Raw genomic sequence first — 21,033 nt, forward strand, 5'->3', positions numbered from 1 at the left:
TCTGCGAATCACGGAGCACAATACCACAGACGTGGAATTTGATGAGCCGTGTCCAACGCAGAAAACAGATCCACCCATTTGTATTATACCAATTCATCTCGTTCCTTGTGTATATTGTTTTCATTTTCCTTTTTCCTCTTTCTCTCTTTTTTCTGTCGGCTATTTTCCTAATAGGTGCACTCTCATTGGTGCACTGGCATGTAAATTCTCTACTATCATACCACGCTGCCAATGCCCGATCTCGTCCGATCTTGGAAGCTAAACAGCGTTGGGCCGGGTCAGTACCGGGAGAGGAGACTTCCTGCGAATACCCGGTGTTGTAGAGCAGGGATTATTTCCCTCCCCATGTTAGTTGCGACGCCAACAGCAGTATCACCACTAATTCTTACTTCTTTCTCTTTTTTTCAGACTTACGATCAATCACTGTAAACTCTTTGTGGTGTACGTCAGAAAGACAGGTCTTGTCCTATGCAGGAGCCTATCCATCTTTGAATTAAGTTGCCCTAGTGGGACGTACTTATCAAACAATTCATATGACCACTCCTTGGTTCCATCAATACAGATATTCTGTACTGGTCAGGGGAAATGGGGGTATGACGAACCAATGTCTACAACCACTTCATTCACATTTGTGAATAAACAGACCAGAACATTTTTTTAAAAACTGTTATCAATACACCTCTTTTGTCTATATGGATCAGCTATTTGGGTATCTACATTAATAATGTTTACATTAAAAGTTATGTTTTAAGTATTTCTTCTTACATGGTATAGGAATTTTCCTTTTTTTCTAAGAGTGCGCCCACACAAGAGCCTTCTCTTTCTCCCCGTTTTTTTGCATATGTACTTTCTGGCTCTGGGCGCACCACCAATAGGGACAACAATATCGATTGAAGTGAACAACACATGTGTTTTTCTCTTCCCTCTCCCCATTTCGGAGTGTTTGAAATTGTCCAAATCTTGGTCCTCTAATATCAATATAGCACTAATTTGACCGGTGCCCGATCGCCCCTGCCTAGTCACATAGTACAGAGCATGTCAAATCCAAAACACCAAATATCAGTAAAAAAAGGACTCCAAAACCTAAAATAAAATTGTCGGAGGAGAAGCGTAAACTTGCCAATATGCCATTTACCACACGGAGTGGCAAGGAACGGCTGAGGCCCTGGCCTATGTTCATGGCTAGTGGTTCAGCTTCACATGAGGATGGAAGCACTCAGCCTCTCGCTAGAAAAATGAAAAGACTCAAGCTGGCAAAAGCAGTAGCACCGCAAAGAACTGTGCGTTCTTCGAAATCCCAAATCCACAAGGAGAGTCCAATTGTGTCGGTTGCGATGCCTGACCTTCCCAACACTGGACGTGAAGAGCATGCGCCTTCCACCATTTGCACACCCCCTGCAAGTGCTGGAAGGAGCACCCGCAGTCCAGTTCCTGATAGTCAGATTGAAGATGTCAGTGTTGAAGTACACCAGGATGAGGAGGATATGGGTGTTGCTGGCGCTGGGGAGGAAATTGACCAGGAGGATTCTGATGGTGAGGTGGTTTGTTTAAGTCAGGCACCCGGGGAGACAACTGTTGTCCGTGGGAGGAATATGGCCGTTGACATGCCTGGTGAAAATACCAAAAAAATCAGCTCTTCGGTGTGGAAGTATTTCAACAGAAATGCGGACAACAGGTGTCAAGCCGTGTGTTGCCTTTGTCAAGCTGTAATAAGTAGGGGTAAGGACGTTAACCACCTCGGAACATCCTCCCTTATACGTCACCTGCAGCGCATTCATAATAAGTCAGTGACAAGTTCAAAAACTTTGGGCGACAGCGGAAGCAGTCCACTGACCAGTAAATCCCTTCCTCTTGTAACCAAGCTCACGCAAACCACCCCACCAACTCCCTCAGTGTCAATTTCCTCCTTCCCCAGGAATGCCAATAGTCCTGCAGGCCATGTCACTGGCAATTCTGATGATTCCTCTCCTGCCTGGGATTCCTCCGATGCATCCTTGCGTGTAACGCCTACTGCTGCTGGCGCTGCTGTTGTTGCTGCTGGGAGTCGATGGTCATCCCAGAGGGGAAGTCGTAAGCCCACTTGTACTACTTCCAGTAAGCAATTGACTGTTCAACAGTCCTTTGCGAGGAAGATGAAATATCACAGCAGTCATCCTGCTGCAAAGCGGATAACTGAGGCCTTGACAACTATGTTGGTGTTAGACGTGCGTCCGGTATCCGCCGTTAGTTCACAGGGAACTAGACAATTTATTGAGGCAGTGTGCCCCCGTTACCAAATACCATCTAGGTTCCACTTCTCTAGGCAGGCGATACCGAGAATGTACACGGACGTCAGAAAAAGACTCACCAGTGTCCTAAAAAATGCAGTTGTACCCAATGTCCACTTAACCACGGACATGTGGACAAGTGGAGCAGGGCAGGGTCAGGACTATATGACTGTGACAGCCCACTGGGTAGATGTATGGACTCCCGCCGCAAGAACAGCAGCGGCGGCACCAGTAGCAGCATCTCGCAAACGCCAACTCTTTCCTAGGCAGGCTACGCTTTGTATCACCGGTTTCCAGAATACGCACACAGCTGAAAACCTCTTACGGCAACTGAGGAAGATCATCGCGGAATGGCTTACCCCAATTGGACTCTCCTGTGGATTTGTGGCATCGGACAACGCCAGCAATATTGTGTGTGCATTAAATATGGGCAAATTCCAGCACGTCCCATGTTTTGCACATACCTTGAATTTGGTGGTGCAGAATTTTTTAAAAAATGACAGGGGCGTGCAAGAGATGCTGTCGGTGGCCAGAAGAATTGCGGGACACTTTCGGCGTACAGGCACCACGTACAGAAGACTGGAGCACCACCAAAAACTACTGAACCTGCCCTGCCATCATCTGAAGCAAGAAGTGGTAACGAGGTGGAATTCAACCCTCTATATGCTTCAGAGGTTGGAGGAGCAGCAAAAGGCCATTCAAGCCTATACAATTGAGCACGATATAGGAGGTGGAATGCACCTGTCTCAAGCGCAGTGGAGAATGATTTCAACGTTGTGCAAGGTTCTGATGCCCTTTGAACTTGCCACACGTGAAGTCAGTTCAGACACTGCCAGCCTGAGTCAGGTCATTCCCCTCATCAGGCTTTTGCAGAAGAAGCTGGAGACATTGAAGGAGGAGCTAACACGGAGCGATTCCGCTAGGCATGTGGGACTTGTGGATGGAGCCCTTAATTTGCTTAACAAGGATTCACGGGTGGTCAATCTGTTGAAATCAGAGCACTACATTTTGGCCACCGTGCTCGATCCTAGATTTAAAGCCTACCTTGGATCTCTCTTTCCGGCAGACACAAGTCTGCTGGGGTTGAAAGACCTGCTGGTGAGAAAATTGTCAAGTCAAGCGGAACGCGACCTGTCAACATCTCCTCCTTCACATTCTCCCGCAACTGGGGGTGCGAGGAAAAGGCTCAGAATTCCGAGCCCACCCGCTGGCGGTGATGCAGGGCAGTCTGGAGCGACTGCTGATGCTGACATCTGGTCCGGACTGAAGGACCTGACAACGATTACGGACATGTCGTCTACTGTCACTGCATATGATTCTCTCAACATTGAAAGAATGGTGGAGGATTATATGAGTGACCGCATCCAAGTAGGCACGTCACACAGTCCGTACTTATACTGGCAGGAAAAAGAGGCAATTTGGAGGCCCTTGCACAAACTGGCTTTATTCTACCTAAGTTGCCCTCCCACAAGTGTGTACTCCGAAAGAGTGTTTAGTGCCGCCGCTCACCTTGTCAGCAATCGGCGTACGAGGTTACATCCAGAAAATGTGGAGAAGATGATGTTCATTAAAATGAATTATAATCAATTCCTCCGCGGAGACATTGACCAGCAGCAATTGCCTCCACAAAGTACACAGGGAGCTGAGATGGTGGATTCCAGTGGGGACGAATTGATAATCTGTGAGGAGGGGGATGTACACAGTGATATATCGGAGGATGATGATGAGGTGGACATCTTGCCTCTGTAGAGCCAGTTTGTGCAAGGAGAGATTAATTGCTTCTTTTTTGGTGGGGGTCCAAACCAACCCGTCATATCAGTCACAGTCGTGTGGCAGACCCTGTCACTGAAATGATGGGTTGGTTAAAGTGTGCATGTCCTGTTTATACAACATAAGGGTGGGTGGGAGGGCCCAAGGACAATTCCATCTTGCACCTCTTTTTTCTTTAATTTTTCTTTGCGTCATGTGCTGTTTGGGGAGTGTTTTTTGGAAGGGCCATCCTGCGTGACACTGCAGTGCCACTCCTAGATGGGCCCGGTGTTTGTGTCGGCCACTAGGGTCGCTTATCTTACTCACACAGCTACCTCATTGCGCCTCTTTTTTTCTTTGCGTCATGTGCTGTTTGGGGAGGGTTTTTTGGAAGGGACATCCTGCGTGACACTGCAGTGCCACTCCTAGATGGGCCCGGTGTTTGTGTCGGCCACTAGGGTCGCTTATCTTACTCACACAGCTACCTCATTGCGCCTCTTTTTTTCTTTGCATCATGTGCTGTTTGGGGAGGGTTTTTTGGAAGGGACATCCTGCGTGACACTGCAGTGCCACTCCTAGATGGGCCCGGTGTTTGTGTCGGCCACTAGGGTCGCTTATCTTACTCACACAGCTACCTCATTGCGCCTCTTTTTTTCTTTGCGTCATGTGCTGTTTGGGGAGGGTTTTTTGGAAGGGACATCCTGCGTGACACTGCAGTGCCACTCCTAGATGGGCCCGGTGTTTGTGTCGGCCACTAGGGTCGCTTATCTTACTCACACAGCTACCTCATTGCGCCTCTTTTTTTCTTTGCGTCATGTGCTGTTTGGGGAGGGTTTTTTGGAAGGGACATCCTGCGTGACACTGCAGTGCCACTCCTAGATGGGCCCGGTGTTTGTGTCGGCCACTAGGGTAGCTTATCTTACTCACACAGCTACCTCATTGCGCCTCTTTTTTTCTTTGCGTCATGTGCTGTTTGGGGAGGGTTTTTTGGAAGGGACATCCTGCGTGACACTGCAGTGCCACTCCTAGATGGGCCCGGTGTTTGTGTCGGCCACTAGGGTCGCTTATCTTACTCACACAGCTACCTCATTGCGCCTCTTTTTTTCTTTACGTCATGTGCTGTTTGGGGAGGGTTTTTTGGAAGGGACATCCTGCGTGACACTGCAGTGCCACTCCTAGATGGGCCCGGTGTTTGTGTCGGCCACTAGGGTCGCTTATCTTACTCACACAGCTACCTCATTGCGCCTCTTTTTTTCTTTGCGTCATGTGCTGTTTGGGGAGGTTTTTTTGGAAGGGACATCCTGCGTGACACTGCAGTGCCACTCCTAGATGGGCCAGGTGTTTGTGTCGGCCACTAGGGTCGCTTAGCTTAGTCATCCAGCGACCTCGGTGCAAATTTTAGGACTAAAAATAATATTGTGAGGTGTGAGGTATTCAGAATAGACTGAAAATGAGTGGAAATGATGGTTTTTGAGGTTAATAATACTTTGGGATCAAAATGACCCCCAAATTCTATGATTTAAGCTGTTTTTTAGGTTTTTTGGAAAAAAACACCCGAATCCAAAACACACCCGAATCCGACAAAAAAAATTCGATTAGGTTTTGCCAAAACGCGGTCGAACCCAAAACACGGCCGCGGAACCGAACCCAAAACCAAAACACAAAACCCGAAAAATTTCCGGCGCTCATCTCTACTAAAAACTGCACGAAATCTCAGCAGCATGTATTGAAACTAATAGTACAAATAGATAACTATCGATAAGGGCATTTAATTCAACCAGGGGGGCGCGTTACACTACCTAAGTGCCAAAAGGTTGAGCCTGTAAATTCAATACTGCAAAAGCTCTATATAGCAACAATTAATCATCTGCTGAGATTAAGTAGCAGGGGTTAAAGAAAGAGTAGTAATATAGCCAGACCCGTAGGAGACAAATTTGTGTGTAAATATATATAAAGCTAGACTACACTTAAAGTCCTCAGTACTATGGCAAAAAGGCAAGTGGAGACAGAAATGAAAATGAAGCAATGTCCTAATAAAGAGGTTCCAAATATAGTAAAGTCCAGGTGTATCTATCAGTTATGTATGAACAAATTCCATGGCATCATCTCATTTAATCCCCCTGGACTGATGGTTCCCAATCGGTGGATCCATTTGGCTTTCAATCGGAGGAGTCTGCCTTCACGATCACCTCCCCTTAGCGATTTTTCCACATGGTCGATAACCATGTGTTTAAGGTCATTGATAGAGTGTCCTGCTTCCAAGAAATGTCTAGCGACAGGCTGATATGGTGTTTTTCCCATGCCAGCTTTTTTAATTGCAGATCGGTGGTGGGCCATTCGTTCCCTCATAGTTCTAATAGATTTCCCCACATACACCAGATTGCACGGGCAGACTATGATATAAATGATGAACGAAGATGTGCACGTAAGTACATATCTAATAGCAATGTCTCGGTCTTCATGCGGGTGTTTAAACGTGGATCCGGTAAGCATGTGGGAGCAGGTGGTACATTTTATACATTTGTAATATCCAGTCGCTTTAGTCAGAAACCCCGCTGGGCATTCGGCCTTCTTGGTAAAGCCTGTCACGTCCGTATGGACTACAATGTCCTTAATATTGCGTCCCCTGGTGAAACAAGCCATAGGACATTTGTTTTTGAAGGTTGAAAGAGCAGGGTCTGACGAGACAAGCAGCCACAATGCCCTAGAGGCACGTGGAACCACTGCACTTGTGGTGTTATACTGGGTAACAAATGGGATCACTTCCTCTTTGGTTTTTTTGATGTTGGAGGAAAGTAATGTACTTCTTGGTATCGCCAGGATTTCCAATTTTTGTGCCTGCAATTTCCTGTGGTCGTATCCTCTCCGTAGGAATTTGATAATTAGATGGTCAATTCCCTCTTCCAATTTGGAGCGGTCGCTGGTAATTCTGGCGATTCTTATCATCTGTGATCTGGGCAACCCTTTAATTAGGCCTTTGGGGTAGTGGCTATTGGCCCGAAGAAGGGTGTTTTGATCAGTGGGTTTGGTGTAAAGTCCTGTATGGATTCGTCCATCCCTGGTGGTCACCTGAACGTCCAAATAGTTGATGGTAAAATCATCAGTGGTATATGTGAATTTGATGGGTGAATCTCGTAAATTTGCTGTAGCCATTAGTGCTTCAAAGAGAGCCAGAGGGCCAGTCCACATGATAAACAAGTCGTCTATGAAACGCGTGTATAAAAGAATATGTTTGGCTATTTCTGGATCCTTGAAGAAAATATCTGCTTCTTCTTTGAACATGAATATATTAGCAAAGGAACACCAGAGGTGCAAAGACCTGCTGGTGAGACACTTGTCAAGTCAAGCGGAACGTGACCCGTCAACAGCTCCTCCTTCACATTCTCCCGCAACTGGGGCTGCGAGGAAAAGGCTAAGAATTCCGAGCCCACCCGCTGGCGGTGATGCAGGGCAGTCTGGAGCGAGTGCTGACATCTGGTCCGGACTGAAGGACCTGCCAACGATTACTGACATGTCGTCTACTGTCACTGCATATGATTCTGTCACCATTGAAAGAATGGTGGAGGATTATATGAGTGACCGCATCCAAGTAGGCACGTCAGACAGTCCGTACGTATACTGGCAGGAAAAAGAGGCAATTTGGAGGCCTTTGCACAAACTGGCTTTATTTTACCTAAGTTGCCCCCCCTCCAGTGTGTACTCCGAAAGAGTGTTTAGTGCAGCCGCTCACCTTGTCAGCAATCGGCGTACGAGGTTACTTCCAGAAAATGTGGAGAAGATGATGTTCATCAAAATGAATTATAATCAATTCCTCCGTGGAGACATTCACCAGAGATTGCCTCCAGAAAGTACACAGGGACCTAAGATGGTGGATTCCAGTGGGGACGAATTAATAATCTGTGAGGAGGGGTATGTATACAGTGAAAGGGGTGAGGAATCGGACGATGAGGAGGAGGTGGACATCTTGCCTCTGTAGAGCCAGTTTGTGCAAGGAGAGATTGATTGCTTCTTTTTTGGTGGGGGCCCAAACCAACCAGTCATTTCAGTCACAGTCGTGTGGCAGACCCTGTCGCTGAAATGATGGGTTTGTTAAAGTGTGCATGTCCTGTTTATACAACATAAGGGTGGGTGGGAGGGCCCAAGGACAATTCTATCTTGCACCTCTTTTTTTCTTTAATTTATCTTTGCATCATGTGATGTTTGGGGCCAATTTTTTTTAAGTGCCATCCTGTCTGACACTGCAGTGCCACTCCTAGATGGGCCAGGTGTTTGTGCTGGCCACTTGGGTCGCTTAGCTTAGTCATCCAGTGACCTCGGTGCAAATTTTAGGACTAAAAATAATATTGTGAGGTGTTCAGAATAGACTGGAAATGAGTGGAAATTATGATTATTGAGGTTAATAATACTATGGGATCAAAATGACCCCCAAATTCTATGATTTAAGCTGTTTTTGAGGGGTTTTTGAAAAAAAACACCCGAATCCAAAACACACCCGAATCAGAAAAAAAAAATTAAGGAAGGTTTTGCCAAAACGCGTCTGAATCCAAAACACGGCCACGGAACTGAATCCAAAACCAAAACACAAAACCCGAAAAATGTCCGGTGCACATATCTAATAATACAAGCTATTTCAAGACTCAGAATGCTGCTGTTCTTTTTTTTCCTGATTTTATATATGTGTGTGTGTGTGTGTGGCCGTCTGGCACTTTGATGTGGCTAAAAGTCATGCTGTACTGACATTTGTGCATGTCATCCCTCTTTCTCCCTCACCCCTCTCTCTCCCCCATCTCTCCTTACACCTCTCTTTCTCCCTCACCCCTCTCTCTCCCAGTGGCGGAACTAGCGAGCAGTGGGCACATGTGTAACAAAATGGCTTGGGGCCCCCCCCCCATCCCATCCAAGTCCACCCCCTCACCCCGGGAGAGGATCTGGTGAGGGGGACCTGCTCAGGGAAGTGGATACCTAGCAACAGTGCCGTAACTAGACATTTTAGCACTGTGTGCAAGAAACGGCATCAGAGCCCCACCCCTGCATGCAAAACAGGGGCAGTGCGCGCCGTAGGCGAGCGCAAAAATACATAGTGGCGTGGCTTCGTGGGGAAGGGGTGTGGCCACAAAATAATACCAGTTCATAAAACGGTGCACAGTAGTCTCCAAAATTCAAATTACTCCGCACAGTAGCACCACTACACCAGGTAGAGACCCTTTTACACCTTACGGCGGACAGATTCCTCTTTTTACACATTACAGCAGACAGCGTGCACCTTTTACACATAACGGCAGACAGCGTCCCCCTTTTTTACACATAACGGCAGACAGCGTGCCCTTTTTACACATATCAGCAGACAGCGTGCACTTTTTACACATAACGGCAGACAGCGTGCCCTTGTTACACATAGCGGCAGATAGCGTACACTTTTTACAAATAACGGCAGACAGCGTGCCCTTGTTAAACATAGCGGCAGACAGCGTACCCTTTTTACACATAACGGCAGACAGCGTGCCCTTGTTACATATAGCGGCAGACAGCGTACACTTTTTTCACATAACGGCAGACAGCGTGCCCTTGTTAAACATAGCGGCAGACAGCGTACACTTTTTACACATAACGGCAGACAGCGTGCCCTTTTTACACATAATGGCAGACAGCGTCCCCTTGTTACACATTACGGCAGACAGCGTGCCCTTGTTACACATTACGGCAGACAGCGTGCCCTTGTTACACATTACGGCAGACAGCGTGCCCTTGTTACACATTACGGCAGACAGCGTGCCCTTGTTACACTTTACGGCAGACAGCGTGCCCTTGTTACACATTACGTCAGACAGCGTGCCCTTGTTACACATCAAGGCAGACAGCATCCCCTTTTTACACATTACGGCAGACAGTGTGCCCTTGTTACACATTACGGCAGACAGCGTGCCCTTGTTACACATTACGGCAGACAGCGTGCCCTTGTTACACATCACGGCAGACAGCGTGCCCTTGTTACACATTACGGCAGACAGCGTGCCCTTGTTACACATAAAGGCAGACAGCATCCCCTTTTTACACATTACGGCAGACAGTGTGCCCTTGTTACACATTACGGCAGACAGCGTGCCCTTGTTACACATTACGGCAGACAGCGTGCCCTTGTTACACATCACGGCAGACAGCGTGCCCTTGTTACACATTACGGCAGACAGCGTGCCCTTGTTACACATTACGGCAGACAGCATCCCCCTTTTTACACATTATGGCAGGCAGATTCCCCCTTTTTACACATTGCGGCAAGCAGATTCCCCCTTTTTACACATTGCGGCAAGCAGATTCCCCCTTTTTACACATTGCGGCAAGCAGATTCCCCATTTTTACACATTGCGGCAGGCAGATTCCCCGTTTTTAACATTGCGGCAAGCAGATTCCCCGTTTTTACACATTGCGGCAGGCAGATTCCCCCTTTTTACACACTACGGCAGGCAGATTCCCCCTTTTTACACATTGTGGCAGACAGTCCCCCTTTTTTGAAGAAAGAAAGAAAGAAAGCCTATAGTGAAGCAGAGGGGCAGCAGCAGCAGCGCCTCAACCAGTAACAAAGCGCTACTGCGGCTCCCCGCTCCACCTCCCTCCTCCTCCTTCTCCCCCGTACCGCTGCTCCTCTCCTCTATCCGGGTGGCTGTGCGCTGCGGGCAGCGGTTGCCCGCAGCACACAGCGGCATGTAATGAGTCAGTTTGACTCATTACATGCTTTGGGCCCCTGAACAGAGGCGGGCCCCAGTGCAACGCACTGGTTGCACTGGTGGTAGTTCCGCCTCTGCTCTCTCCCCATCTCTCCTTACCTCTCTCTCTCCCTCACCCCTCTCTCCCCATCTCTCCTTATCTATCTCCCTCACTCCTCTCTCTGTCTCTCTCTCTCTCCCCCCATCTCTCCCTCACCCCTCTCTTTCCCATCTGTTCTCTCACCTATCTCACTTCTCTCTCTCCTCTTCCATCTCTCATCTCCCCCATCTCTCCTTATCACTCTCCCTCTTCCTCACCCCTCCCTCTCCCCATCTCTCCTTATCTTTCTCTCTCCCTCACTCCTCTCTCTCTCACCCCTGTCTTTCCCATCTCTCCTCTCACCCATCTCTCTTCTCTCTCTCTCCTCTCCCATTTATCTCTCTCTCCTCTCTCTCTCTCTCTCTCTCTCTCTCTCTCTCCCATCTCTGTCTAGTCTCTCCCATCTCTCTCCCTCTCCTCTGTCTCTCTCCCTCACTCGAGTCTTCCCCAAAAGGCAGCGTAATGTTAATGAGGGGTACTACCATGCAGTGTAAGGAGAACAAAGTGTCACGACTGCGTGGTGTAGTTTGAATATTTTTTTTTACTTTTTATTTATTTTTAACAAATAATTAAAAAAATTTGTATTTTTTAATTTATTTCTTTATATTTATGTATTTTATTATTATTTTATGTTTTAGTTATTTATTTATTTTGCGGGGGTGGGGGGTTGGCAAATTACTGCCTTGTCCCGGGTGCCGCAAATCCTTGTTTTGGCCCTTGTGTTAGCATGTTTTTTTTCTGTTGTTCTGTAAACATGCATTGAATACTATCAATTGGAGTTTTGCCAACTGATGCCTGTGACATGAGCACCTTTTGTGACTTCTCTGTCCATGTCTGTGGCGTCAGGCAACATATAGTTCAAAAGTCTGGAAAACCCTGGCAAATCAATTGTTTCAGGGACATGTTTAATGTAAACATTGTTACTGTATGCTCTATTCTCAGTATTTTCTTGCTCATCTTTAAAAATTCTTACCATCTTCAAGAGATTAGCAGTTGGTCATCCAATTGGTCTTCGAATTCCTTGATTGCTGTTCATAGAGGGTTTGTTATATTGGACCATCAACTCAAGTTTGATGCTCAACATTCCCTACACAATTCTTGGTGTAATATCTTGGAAGAGGATGGTGATAAGTAGGTCTGTTGCTAGGATTATATCACCCTGAGTAGTGAAAGTCATATAGATTCGGGTTATGTGATGAATGCAGTAGGCTCCATAAAACTTTCTTCTAAAAGCACTGTGCATCATCCTGTTGGACAGTGTCACGAATCCAGTTCTATTATCCCAATCTGTAACTGCTGCCAATAACTTCACACAGGCTGATGTTTGGGTGATACCGTGTTAATAAAAAACAACCACCTGGTGTGTCTAAAACTTTTTACACTTACTATTAATTTCCAAATTCTGTCACTACAAGCGGTTGGTTCAAGTGCAACTCACTCTATATAGGAAGACTTAAGGGCCCCATATACTGACATGTCCATCTGACATGTCGCAGGCGATCACCCCGGCAGCCTCCCGGGGGAGCAGGATCGCCCAGGATACATTGTATGCTGTCCTTTTGCATACAATGTATCTTGGGCAATCCTGGGTGATCCCAGCCATGCCTGCGGGGTCGGACCAGATTGAATGTGCAGCACATTCAATCTGGAGGATCCGATGCTCACGGGAACGCGCATTGGATCGGATCGGAAACGCCTCCAAAATGCCCGATTTCATCCGATATAGCAGGCCGAATGCCTGAGATCGGATGAAATCGGGCATTATCGTCCTAGTGTATGGGGCCCTTTAAATTCATCCTACACAACTACCACAATTTGACCTTAAGTCAAACCCAGTTATCATTACCCAAATAATAACATATAGTACAGATACTGTATGTAGCATTAATTAGCCAAATCCACAGGCAAAATTGATCCACTAAGAATCACAAAGACTAAGCTTATTAAATGAAGTTTTATATGAGAAAATCCAATGTTTTAAGGCTATAAAAAGAACAATTAATAACACGAACATTCAAAGATAGCTGTAAGCAAATCATTTTCTTTAAAACAAGAAGGACAAATTAATAGAAATGGTACACTTACATAATCATAACTATTTTTGCAGGGCAATGCAATGAGGCTGAAGCAATTCTTGATGTCAGATTGGCACCCAAGAATTGTCCAGATTTGTGTATGTGGGCTAGGGTATTCATCTCTATCTCGGTGTCAGGTAATCCCCTTTGCTTGTGGGCACTGGTCACTTTCTGTGTACATACAAATTAAGTTTTATGACTGTGCAGAGTAAACAAAACAAATGTCTTGAAACATATATCTTTGCATGTATACATTCAAATAATACAGAACTCATTATGAATACATAGATAGGAGACATGAATACATAATGGCCCTCATTCTGAGTTGATCGCTCGCTAGCTGCTTTTAGCAGCATTGCAAACGCTAGGCTGTCGCCCTCTGGGAGTGTATCTTAGCTTAGCAGAAGTGCGAACGAAAGATTAGCAGAACTGCTCGAAAATCTTTTCCTGCAGATTCTGAGTAGCTCCAGACCTACTGCTTGATTGCGATCAGCTCAGTCCATTTGGTTCCTGTTTTGACATCACAAACATGCCCTGCGTTCGGCCAGCCACTCCTCAGTTTCCCCAGCCACTCCTGCGTTTTAGCCTGACACACCTACGTTTTTTAGCACACTCACGGAAAACGGCCAGTTTCCGCCCAGAAACACCCACTTCCTGTCAATCACACACCGATCAGCAGAGCTACTGAAAAGCGTTGCTCGTCCCTGTGTAAAATTGCTTAGTTTTGTGTGAAATTACTTGGCGCGTGCTCCCTGCGGCTCATACGTATGCGCAGAACAGCCGATTTTTAGCCTGATCGCTATGCTGCAAAAAACAGCAGCGAGTGATCAACTCAGAATGCGGGCCAACAGCGTGGTCTACAAAGGTTAAAGTGCATTATTTATTCCTTTTTCCTATAGTGAATTTGACATGGAAGGAAGGATCTTGGGGAGTGGATTAACATGTGAAATGAAAATTGACATACTATATCAGAAAGAAGTGATAGTTTACATCATGGCTTTTATGACCTTAATCCTAAACCTTTATCTGTTACTTTTCTAGCATACTTTTAGTTGTCCCTTTTTCTGTAATGGGAGAGAAATAACAACTTTGAAAAGTTGTCAAGTAAATACAAATATTTCCTTGTGGCATTTCTATGTGGCATAGGGGTCTATTCAATGTGGCATTTCTATGTGCTATAGGGGTCTATTCTATTACAGATGGAGCCTCCATTATCTTTGCTTTTTCTCCACCTAAATGTAGGTTTAGTCGCACCTAGGCGATAGTTTAGGTTGCTGAGTTTATGCACGGACAGTCGCGTTGAGGCACGACTACATACTCAGCATGCAATACACATCTCCACCACTGGGTGGTTAATGCTCCACTAATCCAGTACTGTACTTTAGGGTGAATAGTGGCGGAATGATCTACAAGCTCTGGAAAATGGTCAGTGACAACTGTAATGCTAATGTACAGTACTGTACGCTGTACACACAGACCAATGGTTAGATGGAGAGAGTCAATAAAAAAAAAATATATTTATACAGATGCAAACAAACGTGTTAAAACGCTTGTCCTTTGTAGTTCATTGACCTTGAAGTATGTACAGTATACTGTATGTTATGTGCAATATGAGCGTCCAAGTCCCATACCAGCATAAACAAGCACCAATAAACAAAAACCAATGGGAAGGAATCACTGATTACAATTCATTTTACACATGAGCTTGTTTATCTATCATGAAGCATCATGGGCAAGTGGTGAACTGTGCCACTTCCCATGCTTAGAGTTCTGGGTTCGATTCCCAAAGTGCGAATACATGTTTTTTTTTTTCCGACACTACTATTATTATTTTTTTAATCTATAGTAATATACCTTCACATTCAATAGAAGTGTGCACACAGGTAAATCTGCAGGAGTGTCTCATTCCGCTATCTAAAATACACGGCAGCAATGATTTCCCGAAGACTGTAGTTCATTGACAATAGAGAGTCTGTGCTGTATTGTACTGTATGTGAGCATCCAAATGCCATAGCACAGCATAAGCAAAGGCAATGAGAAGGGATCATGAGCTTGTGTCTCTATCAAAGCGTCTGCAGTTCTCTATCTGATTTTCATTTACATAAAGTATACTGTGTTGTACATTTACTGTAACCTGACATACCTCCCTCCCTATCTATGAAATAAGCAGGCTCCCAGGGTAAAAAGGAAAAGTTGGATGGGGTGGGGGGAGGTGGTGGCTAAATACCATGTTTTGCAATATGAGCGTCCAAGTCCCATAATGGCATACACAAAAACCAATGGGAAGGGATCACTGCTTACAGTATATTTACACATGAGCTTGTTTATCTATCATGAAGCATCGTGGGCAAGCTGTGAACTGTGCCACTTCCCATGCTTAGAGTCCTGGGTTCGATTCCCAAAGTGCGAATACATTTTTAATTTTTTCTGACACTTTATTATTATTTTTTTAATCTATAGTAATATACCTTCACATTCAATAGAAGTGTGCACACAGGTTTTACATAAATCAGGGTAAATCTGCAGGAGCATCTCACTCCGCTATCTAAAATATACAGCGGAAATGAGTTCCCGTATTTCATTGACGTTAGAGAGTCTGTGCTGTATTGTACTGTATGTGAGCATCCAAGTCCCATAGCACAGCATAAGCAAAGGCAATGAGGAGGTATCATGAGCTTGTGTCTCTATCAAAGTGACTGCAGTTCTCTATCTGATCAATATGAGCGTCCAAGTCCCATAACGGCATACACAAAAACCAAATCTGCATTTTTCGACTTTCTTAGGTCGAATCTGGATTCAACCTATTCAAGTCCAGTGCCGTTTTTCCAACTTGTCAGAAAACATGTGGATCGGCGGATTAGTCGCGGATCCACATATTTTGTCGGATTTGCGGGTGTTTCCGACAGGTTTTTGGCCTGTTTTCAACAATGCCGATTCGATAAAGTCAGATCGGCATTGTTGAAAATCGGCCAAAAACCTGTCGGAAATGCCTGCAACTTGAATACTGAAGTGTCGGATAGACCCCATAATATTTCCCTGACAAACAGATTTTATACTTCTCTGGTATATCAGTGTGAATTGGCAACATTTCAGCAAAGGTGCTTTAGTGCAGGAGCACACAGCCCTTAACTCATGGGCACACACATGGGGCCAGATGTAATGAAGTCCGAGTTGACCAGAGGTGTGGGCTCCCGGCTGAACTTAGACATTTTTAAAAGTGCAGTAATTTACAAGGTATGGTTTTGCCTTGTGTAATTGATTGCTGCTTTAAAAAACATCCAAGTTTGGCCAGGAACCCGCACGTCCAGCCAACTTGGACTTCATTACATCCAGCCCATGGCGCTTTGCCATCAGGCACACACTTTGCCCTTTCGAGGGCCTGTCAGTTGTAGCATTTTTTCCTATTTTCCTGCCAAGAGAAAGATGAGAGACATGAGACCGAACAATGCAGAAGAGCTGAAGGCCGCTATTGAAGCATCCTGGTCTTCCAGAACACCTCAGCAGTGCCACAGGCTGATAGAATCCATGCCACACCGCATTGAGGCAGTAATCCATGAAAAAGGGGCCCAAACCAAGTATTGAGTACATATACATGATTATACTTTTCAGAGGGCCGACATTTCTGTATTTAAAATCCTTTTTTTATTGATTTTATGTAATATTCTAATATTCTGAGACTTTGGATTTGTTTTTGTTTTTTGAAGTTGTAAGCCACAATCATCAAAATTATAACAAATAAAGGCTTGAAATATCTCACTTTGCATGTAATGAGTCTATATAATATATTAGTTTCACCTTTTAAGTTGAATTTCTGAAATAAATGAACTTTTGCAAGATATTCTAATTTTCTGAGTTTCGCCTGTAAAAACTGCTAGCGAGCGATCAACTCGGAATGACCCCCATTAAACAGAAATGTCAGTGGACAGCAAAATAACTGACACGGTAGACTCCTTATTAAATATTCATTGATGTGTTTTTAATGGACTTTTTGTAAGTTACTTTACTTTGCCTTCATCAAACATACAAGACAGACAATAAGACAGGGATGGACATAAAACAATTTCACAGAAACAAATAGTAAGTGAAAAATGCAATGGCGCTACTTGGTCTAAAATAGCTGCCCAGATATTTTCTGGTGGGACCGACCCACTGAGAACACTTGATACACCAACTATTAAGAAAATAGTTTTAGCCAGCCACAAAGCCTGTGTAAATCATAGGTCTCCTGGATAAAAGGGATATTATGGCAAGGCTATACATAGTAATATTGGTTATTAGCAGCCGTGCAAACGCTAAGCCGCTGCCCTCTGGGAGTGTATCTTAGCTTAGCAGAAGTGCGAACGAAAGGATCGCAGAGCGGCTACAAAAAAAAATTGTGCAGCTTTAGAGTAGCTGCAGACCTACTCAGCGCTTGCGATCACTTCAGACCATTCAGTTCCGGATTTGACATCACAAACACGCCCTGCGTTCTGCCAGCCACGCCTGCGTTTTTCCTGGCACGCCTGCCTTTTTTGGAACACTCCCTGAAAACGGTAAGTTGACACCCAGAAACGCTCCTTTCCTGTCAATCACTCTGCGGCTGCCATTGCGACTGAAAAGCGTTGCTAGACCTTGTGTAAAAATACATCGCCCGTTGTGAAAGTACGTCGCGCGTGCGCACTGCGCCGCATACACATGCGCAGAAGTGCCGCTTCTTCACTTAATCGCTGCGCTGTGAACATTTTTCACTAGCGATCAACTCGGAATGACCCCCAATGTTCAGCAGTGTTTGTAAAGTTCCTTATATGTATAATCCCACTTCCTACTCACAAAGTAACGTTATTCACTTTTCACCATACCTTCATTTTTTTAAAATACTCTAAGTACTGTCAGTGTTTTCTCATCATTATAGCTGCATGCATATTCTTGCGTTGAAAGCATTAAAACAGGTGCTTCCACCACAAACATTGACACTCCACAGTGAAAAATGCAGACTGCATATGCTGTGGGAATACACAGGAGCAGTTTTATGTAAGTTCACAGATGCCAGAAATGACCAATATCCTGCTGCTCTAGTTAACAGAGCTTTCAAATCAGTGACTTGTGTACACAGCTGTCTTGCTTTAATTAATCACAGAATCCTCAGAACCACTGCCCTATTAGCACAGTATTTTTTATCATTACTTTTTCTGACACTCGTGAATTAAGATGATCTGGAGTCCTGAGTTGTAAATATAACATGGGCTGCCACCAGAGGTGAAAGTTCATAGTTGGAGCCCAGAGGCAAGATAGATGTTGGTGCCCCTTCTTCACTTACATTCACTACCAACCCTCCTCCCCAGCAGCACCCAGACACACACTCTCTCCCGGGGTGCTGAGATTGTAGGTACTAATTACCTGGGCCTAGGCTTGTTAGAGGAGCCCAGCCGGGATCATCTGCTAAGGGGGACATGGTCCCCCTGTGCAGTCTATGCCCCCTGTACAGCTGCAAGGAGGATGGGACATTAAGGTGTGTGAAGTGTGCACTCAAGAAGAAGTCTCTCCTCACAGGTGTTGGCTGCTGTGGAAGGGGCAAGGACTCCTGCAGATCACATTCACCCTCCCCGCTCCATATTCTCTTCAACCACCCCAACAGCACCCAGACATGGAGAAGCAGGACCACGGCACCTGCCTTTTGGGCTCCCTGCTTATTCCTGCTCTCGGGCGCATGAAGTAGAACCTGGAGCAGTGGAGGAGGTCAATGTGCCCCCTTCAGGGCTGACACCCGGAGGAGACTGCCTTCCACTCTCTGCTTTACTTACGCTCCTGGCTGCCATCGAACACACAAGCATACCTCCCAACTGTCCCGATTTTCGCGGGACAGTCCCGTTTTTTGGGGACTGTCCCGCTGTCCCACCCACGGGCCGCAGTGTCCCTCGGTGGGGGGGGGGCAGTTGGGAGGCTCCGTCTCAGAGCAGCGGTGAATAGACGCTATGCGCATGCGCACAGCGTCTATTCAGTGCAGACAGAGGGAGAGGGGGCATGCCAGCGGCTCACAGAGCGCTGGGCATGCCCCCTCAGTGACGAAAACAGGGGCGTGGCTCGCGATCGCGGGTCCTCCCGTGAAGCCACGCCCCCTTTTCCATAGACCACGCTCCTTTTCGGGAGCGTGCGGCTTCGCCACGCATGTGTCCCTCTTGCCGACGGGACAAAGTTGGGAGGTATGCACAAGTCTCAACTACATTTGAAACATATAATATTTAGCTCTCCATTCTTGCTTGCAAAGTGTCCAGGAGGGGGTAGCAATGTCCGAGGTGCACGGAAGTGTGGTGCTTCCATTGCGTCACCCTAGCCCCACATCCCGCTGTTCAAAGCACAATTTGCAGTATTTTACAATGGAGGGCGTGACCACACTGATTCAATGTAAATTGCATCATCACACCACCAGGACACCCACATCATTGGGGAAGTGAACAGCATGGGGGAGACTTGGCCATTTTTCCATTTTCTCTAACGTCCTAGAGGATGCTGGGACTCCGTAAGGACCATGGGGAATAGACGGGCTCCGCAGGAGACATGGGCACTTTAAGAAAGACTTTAGACTCTGGGTGTGCACTGGCTCCTCCCTCTATGCCCCTCCTCCAGACCTCAGTTTTAGACTGTGCCCAGAGGAAGATGGGTGCACTGCAGGGAGCTCTCCTGAGTTTCCTGCTAAGAAAGCATTTTGTTAGGTTTTTTTCTTATTTTCAGGGAGCTCTGCTGGCAACAGACTCCCTGCATCGAGGGACTGAGGAGAGAGGAGCAGACCTACTTAAATTATAGGCTCTGCTTCTCGGTTACTGGACACCATTAGCTCCAGAGGGAGTGGAACACAGGTTCGTCCTGGGCGTTCATCCAAGAGCCGCGCCGCCGTTCTCCTCACAGAGCCGGAAGAAACGAAGAAAGAAGACTACTTAGGCGGCAGAAGCCTTCGGGTGCTTCACTGAGGTAACGCACAGCACTGCAGCTGTGCGTCACCCTTACAGTGACCGGAGTGTGTGAGGTGTATGGGAGCCATACACCTCACACACTCCGGTCACTGTAAGGGTGCAAGGCGCAGGGGGGGCACTCTGGGCAGCAATAGAATACCTCTCCTATGGCAAATGATTATATACATGTACAGGTGGGCACTGTACATGTATATAAAAGAGCCCCCGCCATATTTTATTAAGTTTGAGCGGGACAGAAGCCCGCCGCCGAGGGAGCGGGGCTTCTCCCTCAGCACTCACCAGCGCCATTTTCTCTCCACAGCACCTCTGAGAGGAAGCTCCCCGGACTCTCCCCTGCTTGACAAACGGTAAAAGAGGGTTTTAAAGTAGAGGGGGGGGGGGCACATAATTGGCGATTATACATTACAGCAGCGCTACTGGGTAAACATTCTGTGTTTTTCTCCGGGGTCATATAGCACTGGGGTGTGTGCTGGCATACTCTCTCTCTGTCTCTCTAAAGGGGAACCTGTCTTCAGAAAAGTTTCCCTGTGTGTGTGGAGTGTGTCGGTACGCGTGTGTTGTCATGTTTGACGATGAAGGTTAGCCTAAGGAGGAGGGGGAGTGCATGATTGTCAGGTTGCCGTCGGCAACGCCGACACCGGACTGGATGGATATGTGGAATGTCTTGAATGCTAATGTAAATTTATTGCATAAGAGATTAGACAAGTCTGAGGCTAGGGATCAGTCAGGTAGTCAGACCATGCCTGTCCCAGTGGCACCGGGACCTTCTGGGTCTCAGAAACGCATATTATCCCAGATCACTGACACAGATACCGACACGGATTCAGATTCCAGTGTCGACTATGAGGATGCAAAATTACAGCCAAAAGTGGCTAAAGGTATTCGTTACATGATCATTGCTATTAAAGAGGTTTTGCATATTACTGAGGAACCTCCTGTCCCTGACACGAGGGTACACATGTATAAAGAGAAAAAGCCTGAGATCACCTTTCCGTCCTCATTTGAGCTAAGCGAATTGTGCGAAAAGGCTTGGGAATCTCCAGACAGGAGACTACAAGTTCTCAAAAGGATTCTTATGGCGTATCCCTTCCCACAAAAGGACAGGATACGATGGGAATCTTCACCTAAAGTAGACAAGGCGTTGACACGCTTATCCAAGAAGGTGGCACTGCCTTCCCAGGATACTGCTACCCT

The 21,033-nt window shown here is 46.3% G+C and overlaps 1 pseudogene; it reads left to right on the forward strand.

Moving 5' to 3' along the window:
* Positions 1-207: 207 nt before the first annotated feature.
* LOC134960755 (5S ribosomal RNA) lies at positions 208-326 on the forward strand (annotated as a pseudogene).
* The last annotated feature ends 20,707 nt before the right edge of the window (positions 327-21,033 follow it).

This window comes from Pseudophryne corroboree, chromosome 1, assembly GCF_028390025.1.
Source record: "Pseudophryne corroboree isolate aPseCor3 chromosome 1, aPseCor3.hap2, whole genome shotgun sequence".
In the NCBI taxonomy this organism is placed as follows: Eukaryota; Metazoa; Chordata; class Amphibia; order Anura; family Myobatrachidae; genus Pseudophryne; species Pseudophryne corroboree.